This window comes from Anopheles coustani, chromosome 2 (assembly GCF_943734705.1).
Source record: "Anopheles coustani chromosome 2, idAnoCousDA_361_x.2, whole genome shotgun sequence".
NCBI classification, from domain to species: Eukaryota; Metazoa; Arthropoda; class Insecta; order Diptera; family Culicidae; genus Anopheles; species Anopheles coustani.
The window spans coordinates 54748753-54773687 of record NC_071289.1 but is presented as its reverse complement, the minus strand read 5'-3'; the positions used below and the strand labels follow the sequence as shown (position 1 = coordinate 54773687).

The following is a 24935-nucleotide window of genomic DNA, read 5'->3' as shown; positions in this document are numbered from 1 at the left end:
TCCTCTCGTGGAAGGGAAACAAAAAGTAATTTCATTAAATGAGTCCTTTTCACCTTGTTGTTGGAAGAACTGAACATTGTGAGAATGTTCTATTTTTAGCTCCGTCCAGCCTCCTTCGACGGCGCTTATGTTGCGGACATAGCAGGAGCATACTTGTCAACGACCATACCATGTTGAAAACACCGGTTCTCGTCCGATCACCGAAGTTAAGCAACATCGGGCATGGTTAGTACTTAGGTGGGTGACCACTTGGGAACGCCATGTGTCGTTGGCATCCTCAAACTTTTTTACACACCGTTTGGTTGAATGCGTGTGTGTGGGAATAATATTGTTCCTCTCTTGGAAGGGAAACAAAAAGTAATTTCATTCGATGTGTCCTTTTCACCTTGTTGTTGGAAGAACTGAACATTGTGAGAATGTTCTATTTTTAGCTCCGTCCAGCCTCCTTCGCCGGCGCTTATGTTGCGGACATAGCAGGAGCATACTTGTCAACGACCATACCATGTTGAAAACACCGGTTCTCGTCCGATCACCGAAGTTAAGCAACATCGGGCATGGTTAGTACTTAGGTGGGTGACCACTTGGGAACGCCATGTGTCGTTGGCATCCTCAAACTTTTTACACGCCGTTTGGTTGTGTGCGTGTGTGTGGGAATAATATTCTTCCTCTCGTGGAAGGGAAACAAAAAGTAATTTCATTAAATGAGTCCTTTTCACCTTGTTGTTGGAAGAACTGAACATTGTGAGAATGTTCTATTTTTAGCTCCGTCCAGCCTCCTTCGCCGGCGCTTATGTTGCGGACATAGCAGGAGCATACTTGTCAACGACCATACCATGTTGAAAACACCGGTTCTCGTCCGATCACCGAAGTTAAGCAACATCGGGCATGGTTAGTACTTAGGTGGGTGACCACTTGGGAACGCCATGTGTCGTTGGCATCCTCAAACTTTTTACACGCCGTTTGGTTGTGTACGTGTGTGTGGGAATAATATTCTTCCTCTCGTGGAAGGGAAACAAAAAGTAATTTCATTAAATGAGTCCTTTTCACCTTGTTGTTGGAAGAACTGAACATTGTGAGAATGTTCTATTTTTAGCTCCGTCCAGCCTCCTTCGACGACGCTTATGTTGCGGACATAGCAGGAGCATACTTGTCAACGACCATACCATGTTGAAAACACCGGTTCTCGTCCGATCACCGAAGTTAAGCAACATCGGGCATGGTTAGTACTTAGGTGGGTGACCACTTGGGAACGCCATGTGTCGTTGGCATCCTCAAACTTTTTACACGCCGTTTGGTTGAATGCGTGTGTGTGGGAATAATATTGTTCCTCTCGTGGAAGGGAAACAAAAAGTAATTTCATTAAATGAGTCCTTTTCACCTTGTTGTTAGAAGAACTGAACATTGTGAGAATGTTCTATTTTTAGCTCCTGGCAGCCTCCTTCGACGGCGCTTATGTTGCGGACATAGCAGGAGCATACTTGTCAACGACCATACCATGTTGAAAACACCGGTTCTCGTCCGATCACCGAAGTTAAGCAACATCGGGCATGGTTAGTACTTAGGTGGGTGACCACTTGGGAACGCCATGTGTCGTTGGCATCCTCAAACTTTTTACACGCCGTTTGGTTGTGTGCGTGTGTGTGGGAATAATATTCTTCCTCTCGTGGAAGGGAAACAAAAAGAAATTTCATTAAATGAGTCCTTTTCACCTTGTTGTTGGAAGAACTGAACATTGTGAGAATGTTCTATTTTTAGCTCCGTCCAGCCTCCTTCGACGGCGCTTATGTTGCGGACATAGCAGGAGCATACTTGTCAACGACCATACCATGTTGAAAACACCGGTTCTCGTCCGATCACCGAAGTTAAGCAACATCGGGCATGGTTAGTACTTAGGTGGGTGACCACTTGGGAACGCCATGTGTCGTTGGCATCCTCAAACTTTTTTACACACCGTTTGGTTGAATGCGTGTGTGTGGGAATAATATTGTTCCTCTCTTGGAAGGGAAACAAAAAGTAATTTCAGTCGATGTGTCCTTTTCACCTTGTTGTTGGAAGAACTGAACATTGTGAGAATGTTCTATTTTTAGCTCCGTCCAGCCTCCTTCGACGGCGCTTATGTTGCGGACATAGCAGGAGCATACTTGTCAACGACCATACCATGTTGAAAACACCGGTTCTCGTCCGATCACCGAAGTTAAGCAACATCGGGCATGGTTAGTACAGTACTTAGGTGGGTGACCACTTGGGAACGCCATGTGTCGTTGGCATCCTCAAACTTTTTACACGCCGTTTGGTTGTGTGCGTGTGTGTGGGAATAATATTCTTCCTCTCGTGGAAGGGAAACAAAAAGAAATTTCATTAAATGAGTCCTTTTCACCTTGTTGTTGGAAGAACTGAACATTGTGAGAATGTTCTATTTTTAGCTCCGTCCAGCCTCCTTCGACGGCGCTTATGTTGCGGACATAGCAGGAGCATACTTGTCAACGACCATACCATGTTGAAAACACCGGTTCTCGTCCGATCACCGAAGTTAAGCAACATCGGGCATGGTTAGTACTTAGGTGGGTGACCACTTGGGAACGCCATGTGTCGTTGGCATCCTCGAACTTTTTACACGCCGTTTGGTTGTGTGCGTGTGTGTGGGAATAATATTGTTCCTCTCGTGGAAGGGAAACAAAAAGTAATTTCATTCGATGTGTCCTTTTCACCTTGTTGTTGGAAGAACTGAACATTGTGAGAATGTTCTATTTTTAGCTCCTGGCAGCCTCCTTCGACGGCGCTTATGTTGCGGACATAGCAGGAGCATACTTGTCAACGACCATACCATGTTGAAAACACCGGTTCTCGTCCGATCACCGAAGTTAAGCAACATCGGGCATGGTTAGTACTTAGGTGGGTGACCACTTGGGAACGCCATGTGTCGTTGGCATCCTCAAACTTTTTTACACACCGTTTGGTTGAATGCGTGTGTGTGGGAATAATATTGTTCCTCTCTTGGAAGGGAAACAAAAAGTAATTTCAGTCGATGTGTCCTTTTCACCTTGTTGTTGGAAGAACTGAACATTGTGAGAATGTTCTATTTTTAGCTCCGTCCAGCCTCCTTCGACGGCGCTTATGTTGCGGACATAGCAGGAGCATACTTGTCAACGACCATACCATGTTGAAAACACCGGTTCTCGTCCGATCACCGAAGTTAAGCAACATCGGGCATGGTTAGTACTTAGGTGGGTGACCACTTGGGAACGCCATGTGTCGTTGGCATCCTCAAACTTTTTACACGCCGTTTGGTTGTGTGCGTGTGTGTGGGAATAATATTCTTCCTCTCGTGGAAGGGAAACAAAAAGAAATTTCATTAAATGAGTCCTTTTCACCTTGTTGTTGGAAGAACTGAACATTGTGAGAATGTTCTATTTTTAGCTCCTGGCAGCCTCCTTCGACGGCGCTTATGTTGCGGACATAGCAGGAGCATACTTGTCAACGACCATACCATGTTGAAAACACCGGTTCTCGTCCGATCACCGAAGTTAAGCAACATCGGGCATGGTTAGTACTTAGGTGGGTGACCACTTGGGAACGCCATGTGTCGTTGGCATCCTCAAACTTTTTTACACACCGTTTGGTTGAATGCGTGTGCGTGGGAATAATATTGTTCCTCTCTTGGAAGGGAAACAAAAAGTAATTTCAGTCGATGTGTCCTTTTCACCTTGTTGTTGGAAGAACTGAACATTGTGAGAATGTTCTATTTTTAGCTCCGTCCAGCCTCCTTCGACGGCGCTTATGTTGCGGACATAGCAGGAGCATACTTGTCAACGACCATACCATGTTGAAAACACCGGTTCTCGTCCGATCACCGAAGTTAAGCAACATCGGGCATGGTTAGTACTTAGGTGGGTGACCACTTGGGAACGCCATGTGTCGTTGGCATCCTCAAACTTTTTACACGCCGTTTGGTTGAATGCGTGTGTGTGGGAATAATATTCTTCCTCTCGTGGAAGGGAAACAAAAAGTAATTTCATTAAATGAGTGCTTTTCACCTTGTTGTTGGAAGAACTGAACATTGTGAGAATGTTCTATTTTTAGCTCCGTCCAGCCTCCTTCGACGGCGCTTATGTTGCGGACATAGCAGGAGCATACTTGTCAACGACCATACCATGTTGAAAACACCGGTTCTCGTCCGATCACCGAAGTTAAGCAACATCGGGCATGGTTAGTACTTAGGTGGGTGACCACTTGGGAACGCCATGTGTCGTTGGCATCCTCGAACTTTTTACACGCCGTTTGGTTGAATGCGTGTGTGTGGGAATAATATTGTTCCTCTCTTGGAAGGGAAACAAAAAGTAATTTCAGTCGATGTGTCCTTTTCACCTTGTTGTTGGAAGAACTGAACATTGTGAGAATGTTCTATTTTTAGCTCCGTCCAGCCTCCTTCGACGGCGCTTATGTTGCGGACATAGCAGGAGCATACTTGTCAACGACCATACCATGTTGAAAACACCGGTTCTCGTCCGATCACCGAAGTTAAGCAACATCGGGCATGGTTAGTAGTACTTAGGTGGGTGACCACTTGGGAACGCCATGTGTCGTTGGCATCCTCGAACTTTTTACACGCCGTTTGGTTGTGTGCGTGTGTGTGGGAATAATATTGTTCCTCTCGTGGAAGGGAAACAAAAAGTAATTTCATTCGATGTGTCCTTTTCACCTTGTTGTTGGAAGAACTGAACATTGTGAGAATGTTCTATTTTTAGCTCCTGGCAGCCTCCTTCGACGGCGCTTATGTTGCGGACATAGCAGGAGCATACTTGTCAACGACCATACCATGTTGAAAACACCGGTTCTCGTCCGATCACCGAAGTTAAGCAACATCGGGCATGGTTAGTACTTAGGTGGGTGACCACTTGGGAACGCCATGTGTCGTTGGCATCCTCAAACTTTTTACACGCCGTTTGGTTGAATGCGTGTGTGTGGGAATAATATTCTTCCTCTCGTGGAAGGGAAACAAAAAGTAATTTCATTAAATGAGTGCTTTTCACCTTGTTGTTGGAAGAACTGAACATTGTGAGAATGTTCTATTTTTAGCTCCGTCCAGCCTCCTTCGACGGCGCTTATGTTGCGGACATAGCAGGAGCATACTTGTCAACGACCATACCATGTTGAAAACACCGGTTCTCGTCCGATCACCGAAGTTAAGCAACATCGGGCATGGTTAGTACTTAGGTGGGTGACCACTTGGGAACGCCATGTGTCGTTGGCATCCTCAAACTTTTTACACGCCGTTTGGTTGAATGCGTGTGTGTGGGAATAATATTCTTCCTCTCGTGGAAGGGAAACAAAAAGTAATTTCATTAAATGAGTCCTTTTCACCTTGTTGTTGGAAGAACTGAACATTGTGAGAATGTTCTATTTTTAGCTCCGTCCAGCCTCCTTCGACGGCGCTTATGTTGCGGACATAGCAGGAGCATACTTGTCAACGACCATACCATGTTGAAAACACCGGTTCTCGTCCGATCACCGAAGTTAAGCAACATCGGGCATGGTTAGTACTTAGGTGGGTGACCACTTGGGAACGCCATGTGTCGTTGGCATCCTCAAACTTTTTTACACACCGTTTGGTTGAATGCGTGTGTGTGGGAATAATATTGTTCCTCTCTTGGAAGGGAAACAAAAAGTAATTTCATTCGATGTGTCCTTTTCACCTTGTTGTTGGAAGAACTGAACATTGTGAGAATGTTCTATTTTTAGCTCCGTCCAGCCTCCTTCGCCGGCGCTTATGTTGCGGACATAGCAGGAGCATACTTGTCAACGACCATACCATGTTGAAAACACCGGTTCTCGTCCGATCACCGAAGTTAAGCAACATCGGGCATGGTTAGTACTTAGGTGGGTGACCACTTGGGAACGCCATGTGTCGTTGGCATCCTCAAATTTTTTACACGCCGTTTGGTTGTGTGCGTGTGTGTGGGAATAATATTCTTCCTCTCGTGGAAGGGAAACAAAAAGTAATTTCATTAAATGAGTCCTTTTCACCTTGTTGTTGGAAGAACTGAACATTGTGAGAATGTTCTATTTTTAGCTCCGTCCAGCCTCCTTCGACGGCGCTTATGTTGCGGACATAGCAGGAGCATACTTGTCAACGACCATACCATGTTGAAAACACCGGTTCTCGTCCGATCACCGAAGTTAAGCAACATCGGGCATGGTTAGTACTTAGGTGGGTGACCACTTGGGAACGCCATGTGTCGTTGGCATCCTCAAACTTTTTACACGCCGTTTGGTTGTGTGCGTGTGTGTGGGAATAATATTCTTCCTCTCGTGGAAGGGAAACAAAAAGAAATTACATTCAATGAGTCCTTTTCACCTTGTTGTTGGAAGAACTGAACATTGTGAGAATGTTCTATTTTTAGCTCCGTCCAGCCTCCTTCGACGGCGCTTATGTTGCGGACATAGCAGGAGCATACTTGTCAACGACCATACCATGTTGAAAACACCGGTTCTCGTCCGATCACCGAAGTTAAGCAACATCGGGCATGGTTAGTACTCAGGTGGGTGACCACTTGGGAACGCCATGTGTCGTTGGCATCCTCAAACTTTTTACACGCCGTTTGGTTGTGTGCGTGTGTGTGGGAATAATATTCTTCCTCTCGTGGAAGGGAAACAAAAAGTAATTTCATTAAATGAGTCCTTTTCACCTTGTTGTTGGAAGAACTGAACATTGTGAGAATGTTCTATTTTTAGCTCCGTCCAGCCTCCTTCGACGACGCTTATGTTGCGGACATAGCAGGAGCATACTTGTCAACGACCATACCATGTTGAAAACACCGGTTCTCGTCCGATCACCGAAGTTAAGCAACATCGGGCATGGTTAGTACTTAGGTGGGTGACCACTTGGGAACGCCATGTGTCGTTGGCATCCTCAAACTTTTTACACGCCGTTTGGTTGAATGCGTGTGTGTGGGAATAATATTGTTCCTCTCGTGGAAGGGAAACAAAAAGTAATTTCATTAAATGAGTCCTTTTCACCTTGTTGTTGGAAGAACTGAACATTGTGAGAATGTTCTATTTTTAGCTCCGTCCAGCCTCCTTCGACGGCGATTATGTTGCGGACATAGCAGGAGCATACTTGTCAACGACCATACCATGTTGAAAACACCGGTTCTCGTCCGATCACCGAAGTTAAGCAACATCGGGCATGGTTAGTACTTAGGTGGGTGACCACTTGGGAACGCCATGTGTCGTTGGCATCCTCAAACTTTTTACACGCCGTTTGGTTGTGTGCGTGTGTGTGGGAATAATATTCTTCCTCTCGTGGAAGGGAAACAAAAAGAAATTTCATTAAATGAGTCTTTTTCACCTTGTTGTTGGAAGAACTGAACATTGTGAGAATGTTCTATTTTTAGCTCCTGGCAGCCTCCTTCGACGGCGCTTATGTTGCGGACATAGCAGGAGCATACTTGTCAACGACCATACCATGTTGAAAACACCGGTTCTCGTCCGATCACCGAAGTTAAGCAACATCGGGCATGGTTAGTACTTAGGTGGGTGACCACTTGGGAACGCCATGTGTCGTTGGCATCCTCAAACTTTTTACACCGCCGTTTGGTTGAATGCGTGTGTGTGGGAATAATATTGTTCCTCTCGTGGAAGGGAAACAAAAAGTAATTTCATTAAATGAGTCCTTTTCACCTTGTTGTTGGAAGAACTGAACATTGTGAGAATGTTCTATTTTTAGCTCCGTCCAGCCTCCTTCGACGGCGATTATGTTGCGGACATAGCAGGAGCATACTTGTCAACGACCATACCATGTTGAAAACACCGGTTCTCGTCCGATCACCGAAGTTAAGCAACATCGGGCATGGTTAGTACTTAGGTGAGTGACCACTTGGGAACGCCATGTGTCGTTGGCATCCTCAAACTTTTTACACGCCGTTTGGTTGTGTGCGTGTGTGTGGGAATAATATTCTTCCTCTCGTGGAAGGGAAACAAAAAGAAATTTCATTAAATGAGTCCTTTTCACCTTGTTGTTGGAAGAACTGAACATTGTGAGAATGTTCTATTTTTAGCTCCGTCCAGCCTCCTTCGACGGCGCTTATGTTGCGGACATAGCAGGAGCATACTTGTCAACGACCATACCATGTTGAAAACACCGGTTCTCGTCCGATCACCGAAGTTAAGCAACATCGGGCATGGTTAGTACTTAGGTGGGTGACCACTTGGGAACGCCATGTGTCGTTGGCATCCTCAAACTTTTTACACGCCGTTTGGTTGAATGCGTGTGTGTGGGAATAATATTGTTCCTCTCGTGGAAGGGAAACAAAAAGTAATTACATTCAATGAGTCCTTTTCACCTTGTTGTTGGAAGAAATGGCCATTGTGAGAATGTTCTATTTTTAGCTCCGTCCAGCCTCCTTCGACGACGCTTATGTTGCGGACATAGCAGGAGCATACTTGTCAACGACCATACCATGTTGAAAACACCGGTTCTCGTCCGATCACCGAAGTTAAGCAACATCGGGCATGGTTAGTACTTAGGTGGGTGACCACTTGGGAACGCCATGTGTCGTTGGCATCCTCAAACTTTTTACACGCCGTTTGGTTGTGTGCGTGTGTGTGGGAATAATATTGTTCCTCTCGTGGAAGGGAAACAAAAAGTAATTTCATTCGATGTGTCCTTTTCACCTTGTTGTTGGAAGAAATTGCCGTTGTGAGAATGTTCTATTTTTAGCTCCTGGCAGCCTCCTTCGACGGCGCTTATGTTGCGGACATAGCAGGAGCATACTTGTCAACGACCATACCATGTTGAAAACACCGGTTCTCGTCCGATCACCGAAGTTAAGCAACATCGGGCATGGTTAGTACTTAGGTGGGTGACCACTTGGGAACGCCATGTGTCGTTGGCATCCTCAAACTTTTTACACGCCGTTTGGTTGTGTGCGTGTGTGTGGGAATAATATTGTTCCTCTCGTGGAAGGGAAACAAAAAGTAATTTCATTAAATGAGTCCTTTTCACCTTGTTGTTGGAAGAACTGTGAACATTGTGAGAATGTTCTATTTTTAGCTCCGTCCAGCCTCCTTCGACGGCGCTTATGTTGCGGACATAGCAGGAGCATACTTGTCAACGACCATACCATGTTGAAAACACCGGTTCTCGTCCGATCACCGAAGTTAAGCAACATCGGGCATGGTTAGTACTTAGGTGGGTGACCACTTGGGAACGCCATGTGTCGTTGGCATCCTCAAACTTTTTACACGCCGTTTGGTTGAATGCGTGTGTGTGGGAATAATATTCTTCCTCTCGTGGAAGGGAAACAAAAAGAAATTTCATTAAATGAGTCCTTTTCACCTTGTTGTTGGAAGAATTGAACATTGTGAGAATGTTCTATTTTTAGCTCCTGGCAGCCTCCTTCGACGGCGCTTATGTTGCGGACATAGCAGGAGCATACTTGTCAACGACCATACCATGTTGAAAACACCGGTTCTCGTCCGATCACCGAAGTTAAGCAACATCGGGCATGGTTAGTACTTAGGTGGGTGACCACTTGGGAACGCCATGTGTCGTTGGCATCCTCAAACTTTTTACACGCCGTTTGGTTGTGTGCGTGTGTGTGGGAATAATATTCTTCCTCTCGTGGAAGGGAAACAAAAAGTAATTTCATTAAATGAGTCCTTTTCACCTTGTTGTTGGAAGAACTGAACATTGTGAGAATGTTCTATTTTTAGCTCCGTCCAGCCTCCTTCGACGACGCTTATGTTGCGGACATAGCAGGAGCATACTTGTCAACGACCATACCATGTTGAAAACACCGGTTCTCGTCCGATCACCGAAGTTAAGCAACATCGGGCATGGTTAGTACTTAGGTGGGTGACCACTTGGGAACGCCATGTGTCGTTGGCATCCTCAAACTTTTTACACGCCGTTTGGTTGAATGCGTGTGTGTGGGAATAATATTGTTCCTCTCGTGGAAGGGAAACAAAAAGTAATTTCAGTCGATGTGTCCTTTTCACCTTGTTGTTGGAAGAACTGAACATTGTGAGAATGTTCTATTTTTAGCTCCGTCCAGCCTCCTTCGACGGCGCTTATGTTGCGGACATAGCAGGAGCATACTTGTCAACGACCATACCATGTTGAAAACACCGGTTCTCGTCCGATCACCGAAGTTAAGCAACATCGGGCATGGTTAGTAGTACTTAGGTGGGTGACCACTTGGGAACGCCATGTGTCGTTGGCATCCTCGAACTTTTTACACGCCGTTTGGTTGTGTGCGTGTGTGTGGGAATAATATTGTTCCTCTCGTGGAAGGGAAACAAAAAGTAATTTCATTCGATGTGTCCTTTTCACCTTGTTGTTGGAAGAACTGAACATTGTGAGAATGTTCTATTTTTAGCTCCTGGCAGCCTCCTTCGACGGCGCTTATGTTGCGGACATAGCAGGAGCATACTTGTCAACGACCATACCATGTTGAAAACACCGGTTCTCGTCCGATCACCGAAGTTAAGCAACATCGGGCATGGTTAGTACTTAGGTGGGTGACCACTTGGGAACGCCATGTGTCGTTGGCATCCTCAAACTTTTTACACGCCGTTTGGTTGAATGCGTGTGTGTGGGAATAATATTCTTCCTCTCGTGGAAGGGAAACAAAAAGTAATTTCATTAAATGAGTGCTTTTCACCTTGTTGTTGGAAGAACTGAACATTGTGAGAATGTTCTATTTTTAGCTCCGTCCAGCCTCCTTCGACGGCGCTTATGTTGCGGACATAGCAGGAGCATACTTGTCAACGACCATACCATGTTGAAAACACCGGTTCTCGTCCGATCACCGAAGTTAAGCAACATCGGGCATGGTTAGTACTTAGGTGGGTGACCACTTGGGAACGCCATGTGTCGTTGGCATCCTCAAACTTTTTACACGCCGTTTGGTTGTGTGCGTGTGTGTGGGAATAATATTCTTCCTCTCGTGGAAGGGAAACAAAAAGAAATTTCATTAAATGAGTCCTTTTCACCTTGTTGTTGGAAGAACTGAACATTGTGAGAATGTTCTATTTTTAGCTCCGTCCAGCCTCCTTCGACGGCGCTTATGTTGCGGACATAGCAGGAGCATACTTGTCAACGACCATACCATGTTGAAAACACCGGTTCTCGTCCGATCACCGAAGTTAAGCAACATCGGGCATGGTTAGTACTTAGGTGGGTGACCACTTGGGAACGCCATGTGTCGTTGGCATCCTCAAACTTTTTTACACACCGTTTGGTTGAATGCGTGTGTGTGGGAATAATATTGTTCCTCTCTTGGAAGGGAAACAAAAAGTAATTTCAGTCGATGTGTCCTTTTCACCTTGTTGTTGGAAGAACTGAACATTGTGAGAATGTTCTATTTTTAGCTCCGTCCAGCCTCCTTCGACGGCGCTTATGTTGCGGACATAGCAGGAGCATACTTGTCAACGACCATACCATGTTGAAAACACCGGTTCTCGTCCGATCACCGAAGTTAAGCAACATCGGGCATGGTTAGTACAGTACTTAGGTGGGTGACCACTTGGGAACGCCATGTGTCGTTGGCATCCTCAAACTTTTTACACGCCGTTTGGTTGTGTGCGTGTGTGTGGGAATAATATTGTTCCTCTCGTGGAAGGGAAACAAAAAGTAATTTCATTCGATGTGTCCTTTTCACCTTGTTGTTGGAAGAACTGAACATTGTGAGAATGTTCTATTTTTAGCTCCTGGCAGCCTCCTTCGACGGCGCTTATGTTGCGGACATAGCAGGAGCATACTTGTCAACGACCATACCATGTTGAAAACACCGGTTCTCGTCCGATCACCGAAGTTAAGCAACATCGGGCATGGTTAGTACTTAGGTGGGTGACCACTTGGGAACGCCATGTGTCGTTGGCATCCTCAAACTTTTTTACACACCGTTTGGTTGAATGCGTGTGTGTGGGAATAATATTGTTCCTCTCTTGGAAGGGAAACAAAAAGTAATTTCAGTCGATGTGTCCTTTTCACCTTGTTGTTGGAAGAACTGAACATTGTGAGAATGTTCTATTTTTAGCTCCGTCCAGCCTCCTTCGACGGCGCTTATGTTGCGGACATAGCAGGAGCATACTTGTCAACGACCATACCATGTTGAAAACACCGGTTCTCGTCCGATCACCGAAGTTAAGCAACATCGGGCATGGTTAGTACTTAGGTGGGTGACCACTTGGGAACGCCATGTGTCGTTGGCATCCTCAAACTTTTTACACGCCGTTTGGTTGTGTGCGTGTGTGTGGGAATAATATTCTTCCTCTCGTGGAAGGGAAACAAAAAGAAATTTCATTAAATGAGTCCTTTTCACCTTGTTGTTGGAAGAACTGAACATTGTGAGAATGTTCTATTTTTAGCTCCTGGCAGCCTCCTTCGACGGCGCTTATGTTGCGGACATAGCAGGAGCATACTTGTCAACGACCATACCATGTTGAAAACACCGGTTCTCGTCCGATCACCGAAGTTAAGCAACATCGGGCATGGTTAGTACTTAGGTGGGTGACCACTTGGGAACGCCATGTGTCGTTGGCATCCTCAAACTTTTTTACACACCGTTTGGTTGAATGCGTGTGCGTGGGAATAATATTGTTCCTCTCTTGGAAGGGAAACAAAAAGTAATTTCAGTCGATGTGTCCTTTTCACCTTGTTGTTGGAAGAACTGAACATTGTGAGAATGTTCTATTTTTAGCTCCGTCCAGCCTCCTTCGACGGCGCTTATGTTGCGGACATAGCAGGAGCATACTTGTCAACGACCATACCATGTTGAAAACACCGGTTCTCGTCCGATCACCGAAGTTAAGCAACATCGGGCATGGTTAGTACTTAGGTGGGTGACCACTTGGGAACGCCATGTGTCGTTGGCATCCTCAAACTTTTTACACGCCGTTTGGTTGAATGCGTGTGTGTGGGAATAATATTCTTCCTCTCGTGGAAGGGAAACAAAAAGTAATTTCATTAAATGAGTGCTTTTCACCTTGTTGTTGGAAGAACTGAACATTGTGAGAATGTTCTATTTTTAGCTCCGTCCAGCCTCCTTCGACGGCGCTTATGTTGCGGACATAGCAGGAGCATACTTGTCAACGACCATACCATGTTGAAAACACCGGTTCTCGTCCGATCACCGAAGTTAAGCAACATCGGGCATGGTTAGTACTTAGGTGGGTGACCACTTGGGAACGCCATGTGTCGTTGGCATCCTCGAACTTTTTACACGCCGTTTGGTTGAATGCGTGTGTGTGGGAATAATATTGTTCCTCTCTTGGAAGGGAAACAAAAAGTAATTTCAGTCGATGTGTCCTTTTCACCTTGTTGTTGGAAGAACTGAACATTGTGAGAATGTTCTATTTTTAGCTCCGTCCAGCCTCCTTCGACGGCGCTTATGTTGCGGACATAGCAGGAGCATACTTGTCAACGACCATACCATGTTGAAAACACCGGTTCTCGTCCGATCACCGAAGTTAAGCAACATCGGGCATGGTTAGTAGTACTTAGGTGGGTGACCACTTGGGAACGCCATGTGTCGTTGGCATCCTCGAACTTTTTACACGCCGTTTGGTTGTGTGCGTGTGTGTGGGAATAATATTGTTCCTCTCGTGGAAGGGAAACAAAAAGTAATTTCATTCGATGTGTCCTTTTCACCTTGTTGTTGGAAGAACTGAACATTGTGAGAATGTTCTATTTTTAGCTCCTGGCAGCCTCCTTCGACGGCGCTTATGTTGCGGACATAGCAGGAGCATACTTGTCAACGACCATACCATGTTGAAAACACCGGTTCTCGTCCGATCACCGAAGTTAAGCAACATCGGGCATGGTTAGTACTTAGGTGGGTGACCACTTGGGAACGCCATGTGTCGTTGGCATCCTCAAACTTTTTACACGCCGTTTGGTTGAATGCGTGTGTGTGGGAATAATATTCTTCCTCTCGTGGAAGGGAAACAAAAAGTAATTTCATTAAATGAGTGCTTTTCACCTTGTTGTTGGAAGAACTGAACATTGTGAGAATGTTCTATTTTTAGCTCCGTCCAGCCTCCTTCGACGGCGCTTATGTTGCGGACATAGCAGGAGCATACTTGTCAACGACCATACCATGTTGAAAACACCGGTTCTCGTCCGATCACCGAAGTTAAGCAACATCGGGCATGGTTAGTACTTAGGTGGGTGACCACTTGGGAACGCCATGTGTCGTTGGCATCCTCAAACTTTTTACACGCCGTTTGGTTGAATGCGTGTGTGTGGGAATAATATTCTTCCTCTCGTGGAAGGGAAACAAAAAGTAATTTCATTAAATGAGTCCTTTTCACCTTGTTGTTGGAAGAACTGAACATTGTGAGAATGTTCTATTTTTAGCTCCGTCCAGCCTCCTTCGACGGCGCTTATGTTGCGGACATAGCAGGAGCATACTTGTCAACGACCATACCATGTTGAAAACACCGGTTCTCGTCCGATCACCGAAGTTAAGCAACATCGGGCATGGTTAGTACTTAGGTGGGTGACCACTTGGGAACGCCATGTGTCGTTGGCATCCTCAAACTTTTTTACACACCGTTTGGTTGAATGCGTGTGTGTGGGAATAATATTGTTCCTCTCTTGGAAGGGAAACAAAAAGTAATTTCATTCGATGTGTCCTTTTCACCTTGTTGTTGGAAGAACTGAACATTGTGAGAATGTTCTATTTTTAGCTCCGTCCAGCCTCCTTCGCCGGCGCTTATGTTGCGGACATAGCAGGAGCATACTTGTCAACGACCATACCATGTTGAAAACACCGGTTCTCGTCCGATCACCGAAGTTAAGCAACATCGGGCATGGTTAGTACTTAGGTGGGTGACCACTTGGGAACGCCATGTGTCGTTGGCATCCTCAAATTTTTTACACGCCGTTTGGTTGTGTGCGTGTGTGTGGGAATAATATTCTTCCTCTCGTGGAAGGGAAACAAAAAGTAATTTCATTAAATGAGTCCTTTTCACCTTGTTGTTGGAAGAACTGAACATTGTGAGAATGTTCTATTTTTAGCTCCGTCCAGCCTCCTTCGACGGCGCTTATGTTGCGGACATAGCAGGAGCATACTTGTCAACGACCATACCATGTTGAAAACACCGGTTCTCGTCCGATCACCGAAGTTAAGCAACATCGGGCATGGTTAGTACTTAGGTGGGTGACCACTTGGGAACGCCATGTGTCGTTGGCATCCTCAAACTTTTTACACGCCGTTTGGTTGTGTGCGTGTGTGTGGGAATAATATTCTTCCTCTCGTGGAAGGGAAACAAAAAGAAATTACATTCAATGAGTCCTTTTCACCTTGTTGTTGGAAGAACTGAACATTGTGAGAATGTTCTATTTTTAGCTCCGTCCAGCCTCCTTCGACGGCGCTTATGTTGCGGACATAGCAGGAGCATACTTGTCAACGACCATACCATGTTGAAAACACCGGTTCTCGTCCGATCACCGAAGTTAAGCAACATCGGGCATGGTTAGTACTCAGGTGGGTGACCACTTGGGAACGCCATGTGTCGTTGGCATCCTCAAACTTTTTACACGCCGTTTGGTTGTGTGCGTGTGTGTGGGAATAATATTCTTCCTCTCGTGGAAGGGAAACAAAAAGTAATTTCATTAAATGAGTCCTTTTCACCTTGTTGTTGGAAGAACTGAACATTGTGAGAATGTTCTATTTTTAGCTCCGTCCAGCCTCCTTCGACGACGCTTATGTTGCGGACATAGCAGGAGCATACTTGTCAACGACCATACCATGTTGAAAACACCGGTTCTCGTCCGATCACCGAAGTTAAGCAACATCGGGCATGGTTAGTACTTAGGTGGGTGACCACTTGGGAACGCCATGTGTCGTTGGCATCCTCAAACTTTTTACACGCCGTTTGGTTGAATGCGTGTGTGTGGGAATAATATTGTTCCTCTCGTGGAAGGGAAACAAAAAGTAATTTCATTAAATGAGTCCTTTTCACCTTGTTGTTGGAAGAACTGAACATTGTGAGAATGTTCTATTTTTAGCTCCGTCCAGCCTCCTTCGACGGCGATTATGTTGCGGACATAGCAGGAGCATACTTGTCAACGACCATACCATGTTGAAAACACCGGTTCTCGTCCGATCACCGAAGTTAAGCAACATCGGGCATGGTTAGTACTTAGGTGGGTGACCACTTGGGAACGCCATGTGTCGTTGGCATCCTCAAACTTTTTACACGCCGTTTGGTTGTGTGCGTGTGTGTGGGAATAATATTCTTCCTCTCGTGGAAGGGAAACAAAAAGAAATTTCATTAAATGAGTCTTTTTCACCTTGTTGTTGGAAGAACTGAACATTGTGAGAATGTTCTATTTTTAGCTCCTGGCAGCCTCCTTCGACGGCGCTTATGTTGCGGACATAGCAGGAGCATACTTGTCAACGACCATACCATGTTGAAAACACCGGTTCTCGTCCGATCACCGAAGTTAAGCAACATCGGGCATGGTTAGTACTTAGGTGGGTGACCACTTGGGAACGCCATGTGTCGTTGGCATCCTCAAACTTTTTACACCGCCGTTTGGTTGAATGCGTGTGTGTGGGAATAATATTGTTCCTCTCGTGGAAGGGAAACAAAAAGTAATTTCATTAAATGAGTCCTTTTCACCTTGTTGTTGGAAGAACTGAACATTGTGAGAATGTTCTATTTTTAGCTCCGTCCAGCCTCCTTCGACGGCGATTATGTTGCGGACATAGCAGGAGCATACTTGTCAACGACCATACCATGTTGAAAACACCGGTTCTCGTCCGATCACCGAAGTTAAGCAACATCGGGCATGGTTAGTACTTAGGTGAGTGACCACTTGGGAACGCCATGTGTCGTTGGCATCCTCAAACTTTTTACACGCCGTTTGGTTGTGTGCGTGTGTGTGGGAATAATATTCTTCCTCTCGTGGAAGGGAAACAAAAAGAAATTTCATTAAATGAGTCCTTTTCACCTTGTTGTTGGAAGAACTGAACATTGTGAGAATGTTCTATTTTTAGCTCCGTCCAGCCTCCTTCGACGGCGCTTATGTTGCGGACATAGCAGGAGCATACTTGTCAACGACCATACCATGTTGAAAACACCGGTTCTCGTCCGATCACCGAAGTTAAGCAACATCGGGCATGGTTAGTACTTAGGTGGGTGACCACTTGGGAACGCCATGTGTCGTTGGCATCCTCAAACTTTTTACACGCCGTTTGGTTGAATGCGTGTGTGTGGGAATAATATTGTTCCTCTCGTGGAAGGGAAACAAAAAGTAATTACATTCAATGAGTCCTTTTCACCTTGTTGTTGGAAGAAATGGCCATTGTGAGAATGTTCTATTTTTAGCTCCGTCCAGCCTCCTTCGACGACGCTTATGTTGCGGACATAGCAGGAGCATACTTGTCAACGACCATACCATGTTGAAAACACCGGTTCTCGTCCGATCACCGAAGTTAAGCAACATCGGGCATGGTTAGTACTTAGGTGGGTGACCACTTGGGAACGCCATGTGTCGTTGGCATCCTCAAACTTTTTACACGCCGTTTGGTTGTGTGCGTGTGTGTGGGAATAATATTGTTCCTCTCGTGGAAGGGAAACAAAAAGTAATTTCATTCGATGTGTCCTTTTCACCTTGTTGTTGGAAGAAATTGCCGTTGTGAGAATGTTCTATTTTTAGCTCCTGGCAGCCTCCTTCGACGGCGCTTATGTTGCGGACATAGCAGGAGCATACTTGTCAACGACCATACCATGTTGAAAACACCGGTTCTCGTCCGATCACCGAAGTTAAGCAACATCGGGCATGGTTAGTACTTAGGTGGGTGACCACTTGGGAACGCCATGTGTCGTTGGCATCCTCAAACTTTTTACACGCCGTTTGGTTGTGTGCGTGTGTGTGGGAATAATATTGTTCCTCTCGTGGAAGGGAAACAAAAAGTAATTTCATTAAATGAGTCCTTTTCACCTTGTTGTTGGAAGAACTGTGAACATTGTGAGAATGTTCTATTTTTAGCTCCGTCCAGCCTCCTTCGACGGCGCTTATGTTGCGGACATAGCAGGAGCATACTTGTCAACGACCATACCATGTTGAAAACACCGGTTCTCGTCCGATCACCGAAGTTAAGCAACATCGGGCATGGTTAGTACTTAGGTGGGTGACCACTTGGGAACGCCATGTGTCGTTGGCATCCTCAAACTTTTTACACGCCGTTTGGTTGAATGCGTGTGTGTGGGAATAATATTCTTCCTCTCGTGGAAGGGAAACAAAAAGAAATTTCATTAAATGAGTCCTTTTCACCTTGTTGTTGGAAGAATTGAACATTGTGAGAATGTTCTATTTTTAGCTCCTGGCAGCCTCCTTCGACGGCGCTTATGTTGCGGACATAGCAGGAGCATACTTGTCAACGACCATACCATGTTGAAAACACCGGTTCTCGTCCGATCACCGAAGTTAAGCAACATCGGGCATGGTTAGTACTTAGGTGGGTGACCACTTGGGAACGCCATGTGTCGTTGGCATCCTCAAACTTTTTACACGCCGTTTGGTTGAATGCGTGTGTGTGGGAATAATATTGTTCCTCTCGTGGAAGGGAAACAAAAAGTAATTTCAGTCGATGTGTCCTTTTCACCTTGTTGTTGGAAGAACTGAACATTGTGAGAATGTTCTATTTTTAGCTCCGTCCAGCCTCCTTCGACGACGCTTATGTTGCGGACATAGCAGGAGCATACTTGTCAACGACCATACCATGTTGAAAACACCGGTTCTCGTCCGATCACCGAAGTTAAGCAACATCGGGCATGGTTAGTACTTAGGTGGGTGACCACTTGGGAACGCCATGTGTCGTTGGCATCCTCAAACTTTTTACACGCCGTTTGGTTGAATGCGTGTGTGTGGGAATAATATTGTTCCTCTCGTGGAAGGGAAACAAAAAGTAATTTCAGTCGATGTGTCCTTTTCACCTTGTTGTTGGAAGAACTGAACATTGTGAGAATGTTCTATTTTTAGCTCCGTCCAGCCTCCTTCGACGGCGCTTATGTTGCGGACATAGCAGGAGCATACTTGTCAACGACCATACCATGTTGAAAACACCGGTTCTCGTCCGATCACCGAAGTTAAGCAACATCGGGCATGGTTAGTAGTACTTAGGTGGGTGACCACTTGGGAACGCCATGTGTCGTTGGCATCCTCGAACTTTTTACACGCCGTTTGGTTGTGTGCGTGTGTGTGGGAATAATATTGTTCCTCTCGTGGAAGGGAAACAAAAAGTAATTTCATTCGATGTGTCCTTTTCACCTTGTTGTTGGAAGAACTGAACATTGTGAGAATGTTCTATTTTTAGCTCCTGGCAGCCTCCTTCGACGGCGCTTATGTTGCGGACATAGCAGGAGCATACTTGTCAACGACCATACCATGTTGAAAACACCGGTTCTCGTCCGATCACCGAAGTTAAGCAACATCGGGCATGGTTAGTACTTAGGTGGGTGACCACTTGGGAACGCCATGTGTCGTTGGCATCCTCAAACTTTTTACACGCCGTTTGGTTGAATGCGTGTGTGTGGGAATAATATTCTTCCTCTCGTGGAAGGGAAACAAAAAGTAATTTCATTAAATGAGTGCTTTTCACCTTGTTGTTGGAAGAACTGAACATTGTGAGAATGTTCTATTTTTAGCTCCGTCCAGCCTCCTTCGACGGCGCTTATGTTGCGGACATAGCAGGAGCATACTTGTCAACGACCATACCATGTTGAAAACACCGGTTCTCGTCCGATCACCGAAGTTAAGCAACATCGGGCATGGTTAGTACTTAGGTGGGTGACCACTTGGGAACGCCATGTGTCGTTGGCATCCTCAAACTTTTTACACGCCGTTTGGTTGAATGCGTGTGTGTGGGAATAATATTCTTCCTCTCGTGGAAGGGAAACAAAAAGTAATTTCATTAAATGAGTCCTTTTCACCTTGTTGTTGGAAGAACTGAACATTGTGAGAATGTTCTATTTTTAGCTCCGTCCAGCCTCCTTCGACGGCGCTTATGTTGCGGACATAGCAGGAGCATACTTGTCAACGACCATACCATGTTGAAAACACCGGTTCTCGTCCGATCACCGAAGTTAAGCAACATCGGGCATGGTTAGTACTTAGGTGGGTGACCACTTGGGAACGCCATGTGTCGTTGGCATCCTCAAACTTTTTTACACACCGTTTGGTTGAATGCGTGTGTGTGGGAATAATATTGTTCCTCTCTTGGAAGGGAAACAAAAAGTAATTTCATTCGATGTGTCCTTTTCACCTTGTTGTTGGAAGAACTGAACATTGTGAGAATGTTCTATTTTTAGCTCCGTCCAGCCTCCTTCGCCGGCGCTTATGTTGCGGACATAGCAGGAGCATACTTGTCAACGACCATACCATGTTGAAAACACCGGTTCTCGTCCGATCACCGAAGTTAAGCAACATCGGGCATGGTTAGTACTTAGGTGGGTGACCACTTGGGAACGCCATGTGTCGTTGGCATCCTCAAATTTTTTACACGCCGTTTGGTTGTGTGCGTGTGTGTGGGAATAATATTCTTCCTCTCGTGGAAGGGAAACAAAAAGTAATTTCATTAAATGAGTCCTTTTCACCTTGTTGTTGGAAGAACTGAACATTGTGAGAATGTTCTATTTTTAGCTCCGTCCAGCCTCCTTCGACGGCGCTTATGTTGCGGACATAGCAGGAGCATACTTGTCAACGACCATACCATGTTGAAAACACCGGTTCTCGTCCGATCACCGAAGTTAAGCAACATCGGGCATGGTTAGTACTTAGGTGGGTGACCACTTGGGAACGCCATGTGTCGTTGGCATCCTCAAACTTTTTACACGCCGTTTGGTTGTGTGCGTGTGTGTGGGAATAATATTCTTCCTCTCGTGGAAGGGAAACAAAAAGAAATTACATTCAATGAGTCCTTTTCACCTTGTTGTTGGAAGAACTGAACATTGTGAGAATGTTCTATTTTTAGCTCCGTCCAGCCTCCTTCGACGGCGCTTATGTTGCGGACATAGCAGGAGCATACTTGTCAACGACCATACCATGTTGAAAACACCGGTTCTCGTCCGATCACCGAAGTTAAGCAACATCGGGCATGGTTAGTACTCAGGTGGGTGACCACTTGGGAACGCCATGTGTCGTTGGCATCCTCAAACTTTTTACACGCCGTTTGGTTGTGTGCGTGTGTGTGGGAATAATATTCTTCCTCTCGTGGAAGGGAAACAAAAAGTAATTTCATTAAATGAGTCCTTTTCACCTTGTTGTTGGAAGAACTGAACATTGTGAGAATGTTCTATTTTTAGCTCCGTCCAGCCTCCTTCGACGACGCTTATGTTGCGGACATAGCAGGAGCATACTTGTCAACGACCATACCATGTTGAAAACACCGGTTCTCGTCCGATCACCGAAGTTAAGCAACATCGGGCATGGTTAGTACTTAGGTGGGTGACCACTTGGGAACGCCATGTGTCGTTGGCATCCTCAAACTTTTTACACGCCGTTTGGTTGCATGCGTGTGTGTGGGAATAATATTGTTCCTCTCGTGGAAGGGAAACAAAAAGTAATTTCATTAAATGAGTCCTTTTCACCTTGTTGTGAGAAGAAGAACTGAACATTGTGAGAATGTTCTATTTTTAGCTCCTGGCAGCCTCCTTCGACGGCGCTTATGTTGCGGACATAGCAGGAGCATACTTGTCAACGACCATACCATGTTGAAAACACCGGTTCTCGTCCGATCACCGAAGTTAAGCAACATCGGGCATGGTTAGTACTTAGGTGGGTGACCACTTGGGAACGCCATGTGTCGTTGGCATCCTCAAACTTTTTACACGCCGTTTGGTTGAATGCGTGTGTGTGGGAATAATATTGTTCCTCTCGTGGAAGGGAAACAAAAAGTAATTTCATTAAATGAGTCCTTTTCACCTTGTTGTTGGAAGAACTGAACATTGTGAGAATGTTCTATTTTTAGCTCCGTCCAGCCTCCTTCGACGGCGCTTATGTTGCGGACATAGCAGGAGCATACTTGTCAACGACCATACCATGTTGAAAACACCGGTTCTCGTCCGATCACCGAAGTTAAGCAACATCGGGCATGGTTAGTACTTAGGTGGGTGACCACTTGGGAACGCCATGTGTCGTTGGCATCCTCAAACTTTTTACACGCCGTTTGGTTGAATGCGTGTGTGTGGGAATAATATTGTTCCTCTCGTGGAAGGGAAACAAAAAGTAATTTCATTAAATGAGTCCTTTTCACCTTGTTGTTGGAAGAACTGAACATTGTGAGAATGTTCTATTTTTAGCTCCGTCCAGCCTCCTTCGACGGCGATTATGTTGCGGACATAGCAGGAGCATACTTGTCAACGACCATACCATGTTGAAAACACCGGTTCTCGTCCGATCACCGAAGTTAAGCAACATCGGGCATGGTTAGTACTTAGGTGGGTGACCACTTGGGAACGCCATGTGTCGTTGGCATCCTCAAACTTTTTTACACACCGTTTGGTTGAATGCGTGTGTGTGGGAATAATATTGTTCCTCTCTTGGAAGGGAAACAAAAAGTAATTTCATTCGATGTGTCCTTTTCACCTTGTTGTTGGAAGAACTGAACATTGTGAGAATGTTCTATTTTTAGCTCCGTCCAGCCTCCTTCGCCGGCGCTTATGTTGCGGACATAGCAGGAGCATACTTGTCAACGACCATACCATGTTGAAAACACCGGTTCTCGTCCGATCACCGAAGTTAAGCAACATCGGGCATGGTTAGTACTTAGGTGGGTGACCACTTGGGAACGCCATGTGTCGTTGGCATCCTCAAATTTTTTACACGCCGTTTGGTTGTGTGCGTGTGTGTGGGAATAATATTCTTCCTCTCGTGGAAGGGAAACAAAAAGTAATTTCATTAAATGAGTCCTTTTCACCTTGTTGTTGGAAGAACTGAACATTGTGAGAATGTTCTATTTTTAGCTCCGTCCAGCCTCCTTCGACGGCGCTTATGTTGCGGACATAGCAGGAGCATACTTGTCAACGACCATACCATGTTGAAAACACCGGTTCTCGTCCGATCACCGAAGTTAAGCAACATCGGGCATGGTTAGTACTTAGGTGGGTGACCACTTGGGAACGCCATGTGTCGTTGGCATCCTCAAACTTTTTACACGCCGTTTGGTTGTGTGCGTGTGTGTGGGAATAATATTCTTCCTCTCGTGGAAGGGAAACAAAAAGAAATTACATTCAATGAGTCCTTTTCACCTTGTTGTTGGAAGAACTGAACATTGTGAGAATGTTCTATTTTTAGCTCCGTCCAGCCTCCTTCGACGGCGCTTATGTTGCGGACATAGCAGGAGCATACTTGTCAACGACCATACCATGTTGAAAACACCGGTTCTCGTCCGATCACCGAAGTTAAGCAACATCGGGCATGGTTAGTACTCAGGTGGGTGACCACTTGGGAACGCCATGTGTCGTTGGCATCCTCAAACTTTTTACACGCCGTTTGGTTGTGTGCGTGTGTGTGGGAATAATATTCTTCCTCTCGTGGAAGGGAAACAAAAAGTAATTTCATTAAATGAGTCCTTTTCACCTTGTTGTTGGAAGAACTGAACATTGTGAGAATGTTCTATTTTTAGCTCCGTCCAGCCTCCTTCGACGACGCTTATGTTGCGGACATAGCAGGAGCATACTTGTCAACGACCATACCATGTTGAAAACACCGGTTCTCGTCCGATCACCGAAGTTAAGCAACATCGGGCATGGTTAGTACTTAGGTGGGTGACCACTTGGGAACGCCATGTGTCGTTGGCATCCTCAAACTTTTTACACGCCGTTTGGTTGCATGCGTGTGTGTGGGAATAATATTGTTCCTCTCGTGGAAGGGAAACAAAAAGTAATTTCATTAAATGAGTCCTTTTCACCTTGTTGTGAGAAGAAGAACTGAACATTGTGAGAATGTTCTATTTTTAGCTCCTGGCAGCCTCCTTCGACGGCGCTTATGTTGCGGACATAGCAGGAGCATACTTGTCAACGACCATACCATGTTGAAAACACCGGTTCTCGTCCGATCACCGAAGTTAAGCAACATCGGGCATGGTTAGTACTTAGGTGGGTGACCACTTGGGAACGCCATGTGTCGTTGGCATCCTCAAACTTTTTACACGCCGTTTGGTTGAATGCGTGTGTGTGGGAATAATATTGTTCCTCTCGTGGAAGGGAAACAAAAAGTAATTTCATTAAATGAGTCCTTTTCACCTTGTTGTTGGAAGAACTGAACATTGTGAGAATGTTCTATTTTTAGCTCCGTCCAGCCTCCTTCGACGGCGATTATGTTGCGGACATAGCAGGAGCATACTTGTCAACGACCATACCATGTTGAAAACACCGGTTCTCGTCCGATCACCGAAGTTAAGCAACATCGGGCATGGTTAGTACTTAGGTGGGTGACCACTTGGGAACGCCATGTGTCGTTGGCATCCTCAAACTTTTTACACGCCGTTTGGTTGTGTGCGTGTGTGTGGGAATAATATTCTTCCTCTCGTGGAAGGGAAACAAAAAGAAATTTCATTAAATGAGTCTTTTTCACCTTGTTGTTGGAAGAACTGAACATTGTGAGAATGTTCTATTTTTAGCTCCTGGCAGCCTCCTTCGACGGCGCTTATGTTGCGGACATAGCAGGAGCATACTTGTCAACGACCATACCATGTTGAAAACACCGGTTCTCGTCCGATCACCGAAGTTAAGCAACATCGGGCATGGTTAGTACTTAGGTGGGTGACCACTTGGGAACGCCATGTGTCGTTGGCATCCTCAAACTTTTTACACCGCCGTTTGGTTGAATGCGTGTGTGTGGGAATAATATTGTTCCTCTCGTGGAAGGGAAACAAAAAGTAATTTCATTAAATGAGTCCTTTTCACCTTGTTGTTGG

At 45.6% G+C, this 24935-nt stretch overlaps 75 non-coding genes across 75 annotated transcripts; all 75 read left to right on the top strand.

Annotated features, from left to right (window-relative positions):
• Nucleotides 1-155: 155 nt before the first annotated feature.
• On the top strand, nucleotides 156-274 carry LOC131268091 (5S ribosomal RNA). The gene has a single exon (XR_009178654.1). It is a non-coding gene; the product is annotated as a 5S ribosomal RNA (ribosomal RNA).
• Nucleotides 275-487: 213 nt separating this feature from the next.
• On the top strand, nucleotides 488-606 carry LOC131268090 (5S ribosomal RNA). Its single transcript, XR_009178653.1, has one exon. It is a non-coding gene; the product is annotated as a 5S ribosomal RNA (ribosomal RNA).
• Nucleotides 607-818: 212 nt separating this feature from the next.
• LOC131268089 (5S ribosomal RNA) lies at nucleotides 819-937 on the top strand. Its single transcript, XR_009178652.1, has one exon. It is a non-coding gene; the product is annotated as a 5S ribosomal RNA (ribosomal RNA).
• A 212-nt stretch (nucleotides 938-1149) lies between these two features.
• Nucleotides 1150-1268, top strand: LOC131268086 (5S ribosomal RNA). The gene has a single exon (XR_009178650.1). It is a non-coding gene; the product is annotated as a 5S ribosomal RNA (ribosomal RNA).
• Nucleotides 1269-1480: 212 nt separating this feature from the next.
• On the top strand, nucleotides 1481-1599 carry LOC131268085 (5S ribosomal RNA). The gene has a single exon (XR_009178649.1). It is a non-coding gene; the product is annotated as a 5S ribosomal RNA (ribosomal RNA).
• A 212-nt stretch (nucleotides 1600-1811) lies between these two features.
• Nucleotides 1812-1930, top strand: LOC131268084 (5S ribosomal RNA). Its single transcript, XR_009178648.1, has one exon. It is a non-coding gene; the product is annotated as a 5S ribosomal RNA (ribosomal RNA).
• Nucleotides 1931-2143: 213 nt separating this feature from the next.
• Nucleotides 2144-2267, top strand: LOC131267896 (5S ribosomal RNA). The gene has a single exon (XR_009178472.1). It is a non-coding gene; the product is annotated as a 5S ribosomal RNA (ribosomal RNA).
• A 212-nt stretch (nucleotides 2268-2479) lies between these two features.
• LOC131268083 (5S ribosomal RNA) lies at nucleotides 2480-2598 on the top strand. Its single transcript, XR_009178647.1, has one exon. It is a non-coding gene; the product is annotated as a 5S ribosomal RNA (ribosomal RNA).
• Nucleotides 2599-2810: 212 nt separating this feature from the next.
• On the top strand, nucleotides 2811-2929 carry LOC131268082 (5S ribosomal RNA). Its single transcript, XR_009178646.1, has one exon. It is a non-coding gene; the product is annotated as a 5S ribosomal RNA (ribosomal RNA).
• A 213-nt stretch (nucleotides 2930-3142) lies between these two features.
• On the top strand, nucleotides 3143-3261 carry LOC131268081 (5S ribosomal RNA). Its single transcript, XR_009178645.1, has one exon. It is a non-coding gene; the product is annotated as a 5S ribosomal RNA (ribosomal RNA).
• Nucleotides 3262-3473: 212 nt separating this feature from the next.
• Nucleotides 3474-3592, top strand: LOC131268080 (5S ribosomal RNA). Its single transcript, XR_009178644.1, has one exon. It is a non-coding gene; the product is annotated as a 5S ribosomal RNA (ribosomal RNA).
• A 213-nt stretch (nucleotides 3593-3805) lies between these two features.
• LOC131268079 (5S ribosomal RNA) lies at nucleotides 3806-3924 on the top strand. Its single transcript, XR_009178643.1, has one exon. It is a non-coding gene; the product is annotated as a 5S ribosomal RNA (ribosomal RNA).
• A 212-nt stretch (nucleotides 3925-4136) lies between these two features.
• On the top strand, nucleotides 4137-4255 carry LOC131268078 (5S ribosomal RNA). Its single transcript, XR_009178642.1, has one exon. It is a non-coding gene; the product is annotated as a 5S ribosomal RNA (ribosomal RNA).
• A 212-nt stretch (nucleotides 4256-4467) lies between these two features.
• On the top strand, nucleotides 4468-4589 carry LOC131267871 (5S ribosomal RNA). The gene has a single exon (XR_009178449.1). It is a non-coding gene; the product is annotated as a 5S ribosomal RNA (ribosomal RNA).
• Nucleotides 4590-4801: 212 nt separating this feature from the next.
• Nucleotides 4802-4920, top strand: LOC131268077 (5S ribosomal RNA). Its single transcript, XR_009178641.1, has one exon. It is a non-coding gene; the product is annotated as a 5S ribosomal RNA (ribosomal RNA).
• Nucleotides 4921-5132: 212 nt separating this feature from the next.
• On the top strand, nucleotides 5133-5251 carry LOC131268075 (5S ribosomal RNA). Its single transcript, XR_009178639.1, has one exon. It is a non-coding gene; the product is annotated as a 5S ribosomal RNA (ribosomal RNA).
• Nucleotides 5252-5463: 212 nt separating this feature from the next.
• LOC131268074 (5S ribosomal RNA) lies at nucleotides 5464-5582 on the top strand. Its single transcript, XR_009178638.1, has one exon. It is a non-coding gene; the product is annotated as a 5S ribosomal RNA (ribosomal RNA).
• Nucleotides 5583-5795: 213 nt separating this feature from the next.
• On the top strand, nucleotides 5796-5914 carry LOC131268073 (5S ribosomal RNA). Its single transcript, XR_009178637.1, has one exon. It is a non-coding gene; the product is annotated as a 5S ribosomal RNA (ribosomal RNA).
• A 212-nt stretch (nucleotides 5915-6126) lies between these two features.
• LOC131268071 (5S ribosomal RNA) lies at nucleotides 6127-6245 on the top strand. Its single transcript, XR_009178636.1, has one exon. It is a non-coding gene; the product is annotated as a 5S ribosomal RNA (ribosomal RNA).
• A 212-nt stretch (nucleotides 6246-6457) lies between these two features.
• On the top strand, nucleotides 6458-6576 carry LOC131267836 (5S ribosomal RNA). The gene has a single exon (XR_009178415.1). It is a non-coding gene; the product is annotated as a 5S ribosomal RNA (ribosomal RNA).
• Nucleotides 6577-6788: 212 nt separating this feature from the next.
• LOC131268070 (5S ribosomal RNA) lies at nucleotides 6789-6907 on the top strand. Its single transcript, XR_009178635.1, has one exon. It is a non-coding gene; the product is annotated as a 5S ribosomal RNA (ribosomal RNA).
• A 212-nt stretch (nucleotides 6908-7119) lies between these two features.
• Nucleotides 7120-7238, top strand: LOC131268069 (5S ribosomal RNA). The gene has a single exon (XR_009178634.1). It is a non-coding gene; the product is annotated as a 5S ribosomal RNA (ribosomal RNA).
• A 212-nt stretch (nucleotides 7239-7450) lies between these two features.
• LOC131268068 (5S ribosomal RNA) lies at nucleotides 7451-7569 on the top strand. The gene has a single exon (XR_009178633.1). It is a non-coding gene; the product is annotated as a 5S ribosomal RNA (ribosomal RNA).
• Nucleotides 7570-7782: 213 nt separating this feature from the next.
• Nucleotides 7783-7901, top strand: LOC131267862 (5S ribosomal RNA). The gene has a single exon (XR_009178440.1). It is a non-coding gene; the product is annotated as a 5S ribosomal RNA (ribosomal RNA).
• A 212-nt stretch (nucleotides 7902-8113) lies between these two features.
• LOC131268067 (5S ribosomal RNA) lies at nucleotides 8114-8232 on the top strand. Its single transcript, XR_009178632.1, has one exon. It is a non-coding gene; the product is annotated as a 5S ribosomal RNA (ribosomal RNA).
• Nucleotides 8233-8444: 212 nt separating this feature from the next.
• Nucleotides 8445-8563, top strand: LOC131268066 (5S ribosomal RNA). Its single transcript, XR_009178631.1, has one exon. It is a non-coding gene; the product is annotated as a 5S ribosomal RNA (ribosomal RNA).
• A 212-nt stretch (nucleotides 8564-8775) lies between these two features.
• Nucleotides 8776-8894, top strand: LOC131268065 (5S ribosomal RNA). Its single transcript, XR_009178630.1, has one exon. It is a non-coding gene; the product is annotated as a 5S ribosomal RNA (ribosomal RNA).
• Nucleotides 8895-9108: 214 nt separating this feature from the next.
• On the top strand, nucleotides 9109-9227 carry LOC131268063 (5S ribosomal RNA). Its single transcript, XR_009178628.1, has one exon. It is a non-coding gene; the product is annotated as a 5S ribosomal RNA (ribosomal RNA).
• Nucleotides 9228-9439: 212 nt separating this feature from the next.
• Nucleotides 9440-9558, top strand: LOC131268062 (5S ribosomal RNA). Its single transcript, XR_009178627.1, has one exon. It is a non-coding gene; the product is annotated as a 5S ribosomal RNA (ribosomal RNA).
• A 212-nt stretch (nucleotides 9559-9770) lies between these two features.
• Nucleotides 9771-9889, top strand: LOC131268061 (5S ribosomal RNA). The gene has a single exon (XR_009178626.1). It is a non-coding gene; the product is annotated as a 5S ribosomal RNA (ribosomal RNA).
• Nucleotides 9890-10101: 212 nt separating this feature from the next.
• On the top strand, nucleotides 10102-10223 carry LOC131267869 (5S ribosomal RNA). The gene has a single exon (XR_009178447.1). It is a non-coding gene; the product is annotated as a 5S ribosomal RNA (ribosomal RNA).
• Nucleotides 10224-10435: 212 nt separating this feature from the next.
• On the top strand, nucleotides 10436-10554 carry LOC131268060 (5S ribosomal RNA). The gene has a single exon (XR_009178625.1). It is a non-coding gene; the product is annotated as a 5S ribosomal RNA (ribosomal RNA).
• Nucleotides 10555-10766: 212 nt separating this feature from the next.
• On the top strand, nucleotides 10767-10885 carry LOC131268059 (5S ribosomal RNA). Its single transcript, XR_009178624.1, has one exon. It is a non-coding gene; the product is annotated as a 5S ribosomal RNA (ribosomal RNA).
• Nucleotides 10886-11097: 212 nt separating this feature from the next.
• LOC131268058 (5S ribosomal RNA) lies at nucleotides 11098-11216 on the top strand. The gene has a single exon (XR_009178623.1). It is a non-coding gene; the product is annotated as a 5S ribosomal RNA (ribosomal RNA).
• A 213-nt stretch (nucleotides 11217-11429) lies between these two features.
• LOC131267894 (5S ribosomal RNA) lies at nucleotides 11430-11553 on the top strand. Its single transcript, XR_009178471.1, has one exon. It is a non-coding gene; the product is annotated as a 5S ribosomal RNA (ribosomal RNA).
• Nucleotides 11554-11765: 212 nt separating this feature from the next.
• LOC131268057 (5S ribosomal RNA) lies at nucleotides 11766-11884 on the top strand. Its single transcript, XR_009178622.1, has one exon. It is a non-coding gene; the product is annotated as a 5S ribosomal RNA (ribosomal RNA).
• A 213-nt stretch (nucleotides 11885-12097) lies between these two features.
• Nucleotides 12098-12216, top strand: LOC131268055 (5S ribosomal RNA). The gene has a single exon (XR_009178621.1). It is a non-coding gene; the product is annotated as a 5S ribosomal RNA (ribosomal RNA).
• Nucleotides 12217-12428: 212 nt separating this feature from the next.
• LOC131268054 (5S ribosomal RNA) lies at nucleotides 12429-12547 on the top strand. The gene has a single exon (XR_009178620.1). It is a non-coding gene; the product is annotated as a 5S ribosomal RNA (ribosomal RNA).
• A 213-nt stretch (nucleotides 12548-12760) lies between these two features.
• LOC131268053 (5S ribosomal RNA) lies at nucleotides 12761-12879 on the top strand. Its single transcript, XR_009178619.1, has one exon. It is a non-coding gene; the product is annotated as a 5S ribosomal RNA (ribosomal RNA).
• A 212-nt stretch (nucleotides 12880-13091) lies between these two features.
• Nucleotides 13092-13210, top strand: LOC131268051 (5S ribosomal RNA). Its single transcript, XR_009178617.1, has one exon. It is a non-coding gene; the product is annotated as a 5S ribosomal RNA (ribosomal RNA).
• Nucleotides 13211-13422: 212 nt separating this feature from the next.
• LOC131267868 (5S ribosomal RNA) lies at nucleotides 13423-13544 on the top strand. The gene has a single exon (XR_009178446.1). It is a non-coding gene; the product is annotated as a 5S ribosomal RNA (ribosomal RNA).
• A 212-nt stretch (nucleotides 13545-13756) lies between these two features.
• LOC131268050 (5S ribosomal RNA) lies at nucleotides 13757-13875 on the top strand. The gene has a single exon (XR_009178616.1). It is a non-coding gene; the product is annotated as a 5S ribosomal RNA (ribosomal RNA).
• A 212-nt stretch (nucleotides 13876-14087) lies between these two features.
• Nucleotides 14088-14206, top strand: LOC131268049 (5S ribosomal RNA). Its single transcript, XR_009178615.1, has one exon. It is a non-coding gene; the product is annotated as a 5S ribosomal RNA (ribosomal RNA).
• Nucleotides 14207-14418: 212 nt separating this feature from the next.
• On the top strand, nucleotides 14419-14537 carry LOC131268048 (5S ribosomal RNA). The gene has a single exon (XR_009178614.1). It is a non-coding gene; the product is annotated as a 5S ribosomal RNA (ribosomal RNA).
• A 213-nt stretch (nucleotides 14538-14750) lies between these two features.
• Nucleotides 14751-14869, top strand: LOC131268047 (5S ribosomal RNA). The gene has a single exon (XR_009178613.1). It is a non-coding gene; the product is annotated as a 5S ribosomal RNA (ribosomal RNA).
• Nucleotides 14870-15081: 212 nt separating this feature from the next.
• Nucleotides 15082-15200, top strand: LOC131268046 (5S ribosomal RNA). The gene has a single exon (XR_009178612.1). It is a non-coding gene; the product is annotated as a 5S ribosomal RNA (ribosomal RNA).
• A 212-nt stretch (nucleotides 15201-15412) lies between these two features.
• Nucleotides 15413-15531, top strand: LOC131267835 (5S ribosomal RNA). Its single transcript, XR_009178414.1, has one exon. It is a non-coding gene; the product is annotated as a 5S ribosomal RNA (ribosomal RNA).
• Nucleotides 15532-15743: 212 nt separating this feature from the next.
• Nucleotides 15744-15862, top strand: LOC131268045 (5S ribosomal RNA). Its single transcript, XR_009178611.1, has one exon. It is a non-coding gene; the product is annotated as a 5S ribosomal RNA (ribosomal RNA).
• Nucleotides 15863-16074: 212 nt separating this feature from the next.
• LOC131268044 (5S ribosomal RNA) lies at nucleotides 16075-16193 on the top strand. Its single transcript, XR_009178610.1, has one exon. It is a non-coding gene; the product is annotated as a 5S ribosomal RNA (ribosomal RNA).
• Nucleotides 16194-16405: 212 nt separating this feature from the next.
• Nucleotides 16406-16524, top strand: LOC131268043 (5S ribosomal RNA). The gene has a single exon (XR_009178609.1). It is a non-coding gene; the product is annotated as a 5S ribosomal RNA (ribosomal RNA).
• A 213-nt stretch (nucleotides 16525-16737) lies between these two features.
• On the top strand, nucleotides 16738-16856 carry LOC131267861 (5S ribosomal RNA). Its single transcript, XR_009178439.1, has one exon. It is a non-coding gene; the product is annotated as a 5S ribosomal RNA (ribosomal RNA).
• A 212-nt stretch (nucleotides 16857-17068) lies between these two features.
• LOC131268042 (5S ribosomal RNA) lies at nucleotides 17069-17187 on the top strand. The gene has a single exon (XR_009178608.1). It is a non-coding gene; the product is annotated as a 5S ribosomal RNA (ribosomal RNA).
• A 212-nt stretch (nucleotides 17188-17399) lies between these two features.
• On the top strand, nucleotides 17400-17518 carry LOC131268039 (5S ribosomal RNA). The gene has a single exon (XR_009178606.1). It is a non-coding gene; the product is annotated as a 5S ribosomal RNA (ribosomal RNA).
• Nucleotides 17519-17730: 212 nt separating this feature from the next.
• On the top strand, nucleotides 17731-17849 carry LOC131268038 (5S ribosomal RNA). Its single transcript, XR_009178605.1, has one exon. It is a non-coding gene; the product is annotated as a 5S ribosomal RNA (ribosomal RNA).
• A 214-nt stretch (nucleotides 17850-18063) lies between these two features.
• LOC131268037 (5S ribosomal RNA) lies at nucleotides 18064-18182 on the top strand. The gene has a single exon (XR_009178604.1). It is a non-coding gene; the product is annotated as a 5S ribosomal RNA (ribosomal RNA).
• A 212-nt stretch (nucleotides 18183-18394) lies between these two features.
• Nucleotides 18395-18513, top strand: LOC131268036 (5S ribosomal RNA). The gene has a single exon (XR_009178603.1). It is a non-coding gene; the product is annotated as a 5S ribosomal RNA (ribosomal RNA).
• Nucleotides 18514-18725: 212 nt separating this feature from the next.
• LOC131268035 (5S ribosomal RNA) lies at nucleotides 18726-18844 on the top strand. Its single transcript, XR_009178602.1, has one exon. It is a non-coding gene; the product is annotated as a 5S ribosomal RNA (ribosomal RNA).
• A 212-nt stretch (nucleotides 18845-19056) lies between these two features.
• On the top strand, nucleotides 19057-19178 carry LOC131267867 (5S ribosomal RNA). Its single transcript, XR_009178445.1, has one exon. It is a non-coding gene; the product is annotated as a 5S ribosomal RNA (ribosomal RNA).
• Nucleotides 19179-19390: 212 nt separating this feature from the next.
• Nucleotides 19391-19509, top strand: LOC131268034 (5S ribosomal RNA). Its single transcript, XR_009178601.1, has one exon. It is a non-coding gene; the product is annotated as a 5S ribosomal RNA (ribosomal RNA).
• Nucleotides 19510-19721: 212 nt separating this feature from the next.
• On the top strand, nucleotides 19722-19840 carry LOC131268033 (5S ribosomal RNA). Its single transcript, XR_009178600.1, has one exon. It is a non-coding gene; the product is annotated as a 5S ribosomal RNA (ribosomal RNA).
• Nucleotides 19841-20052: 212 nt separating this feature from the next.
• LOC131268032 (5S ribosomal RNA) lies at nucleotides 20053-20171 on the top strand. Its single transcript, XR_009178599.1, has one exon. It is a non-coding gene; the product is annotated as a 5S ribosomal RNA (ribosomal RNA).
• Nucleotides 20172-20384: 213 nt separating this feature from the next.
• On the top strand, nucleotides 20385-20503 carry LOC131268031 (5S ribosomal RNA). Its single transcript, XR_009178598.1, has one exon. It is a non-coding gene; the product is annotated as a 5S ribosomal RNA (ribosomal RNA).
• Nucleotides 20504-20715: 212 nt separating this feature from the next.
• LOC131268030 (5S ribosomal RNA) lies at nucleotides 20716-20834 on the top strand. Its single transcript, XR_009178597.1, has one exon. It is a non-coding gene; the product is annotated as a 5S ribosomal RNA (ribosomal RNA).
• A 212-nt stretch (nucleotides 20835-21046) lies between these two features.
• Nucleotides 21047-21165, top strand: LOC131267834 (5S ribosomal RNA). The gene has a single exon (XR_009178413.1). It is a non-coding gene; the product is annotated as a 5S ribosomal RNA (ribosomal RNA).
• Nucleotides 21166-21377: 212 nt separating this feature from the next.
• LOC131268028 (5S ribosomal RNA) lies at nucleotides 21378-21496 on the top strand. The gene has a single exon (XR_009178595.1). It is a non-coding gene; the product is annotated as a 5S ribosomal RNA (ribosomal RNA).
• Nucleotides 21497-21711: 215 nt separating this feature from the next.
• Nucleotides 21712-21830, top strand: LOC131268027 (5S ribosomal RNA). Its single transcript, XR_009178594.1, has one exon. It is a non-coding gene; the product is annotated as a 5S ribosomal RNA (ribosomal RNA).
• Nucleotides 21831-22042: 212 nt separating this feature from the next.
• LOC131268026 (5S ribosomal RNA) lies at nucleotides 22043-22161 on the top strand. The gene has a single exon (XR_009178593.1). It is a non-coding gene; the product is annotated as a 5S ribosomal RNA (ribosomal RNA).
• A 212-nt stretch (nucleotides 22162-22373) lies between these two features.
• On the top strand, nucleotides 22374-22492 carry LOC131268025 (5S ribosomal RNA). The gene has a single exon (XR_009178592.1). It is a non-coding gene; the product is annotated as a 5S ribosomal RNA (ribosomal RNA).
• Nucleotides 22493-22705: 213 nt separating this feature from the next.
• LOC131268023 (5S ribosomal RNA) lies at nucleotides 22706-22824 on the top strand. Its single transcript, XR_009178591.1, has one exon. It is a non-coding gene; the product is annotated as a 5S ribosomal RNA (ribosomal RNA).
• A 212-nt stretch (nucleotides 22825-23036) lies between these two features.
• LOC131268021 (5S ribosomal RNA) lies at nucleotides 23037-23155 on the top strand. Its single transcript, XR_009178589.1, has one exon. It is a non-coding gene; the product is annotated as a 5S ribosomal RNA (ribosomal RNA).
• Nucleotides 23156-23367: 212 nt separating this feature from the next.
• On the top strand, nucleotides 23368-23486 carry LOC131267833 (5S ribosomal RNA). The gene has a single exon (XR_009178412.1). It is a non-coding gene; the product is annotated as a 5S ribosomal RNA (ribosomal RNA).
• A 212-nt stretch (nucleotides 23487-23698) lies between these two features.
• On the top strand, nucleotides 23699-23817 carry LOC131268020 (5S ribosomal RNA). Its single transcript, XR_009178588.1, has one exon. It is a non-coding gene; the product is annotated as a 5S ribosomal RNA (ribosomal RNA).
• Nucleotides 23818-24032: 215 nt separating this feature from the next.
• LOC131268019 (5S ribosomal RNA) lies at nucleotides 24033-24151 on the top strand. Its single transcript, XR_009178587.1, has one exon. It is a non-coding gene; the product is annotated as a 5S ribosomal RNA (ribosomal RNA).
• Nucleotides 24152-24363: 212 nt separating this feature from the next.
• LOC131268018 (5S ribosomal RNA) lies at nucleotides 24364-24482 on the top strand. The gene has a single exon (XR_009178586.1). It is a non-coding gene; the product is annotated as a 5S ribosomal RNA (ribosomal RNA).
• A 212-nt stretch (nucleotides 24483-24694) lies between these two features.
• On the top strand, nucleotides 24695-24813 carry LOC131268017 (5S ribosomal RNA). Its single transcript, XR_009178585.1, has one exon. It is a non-coding gene; the product is annotated as a 5S ribosomal RNA (ribosomal RNA).
• Nucleotides 24814-24935: the final 122 nt, after the last annotated feature.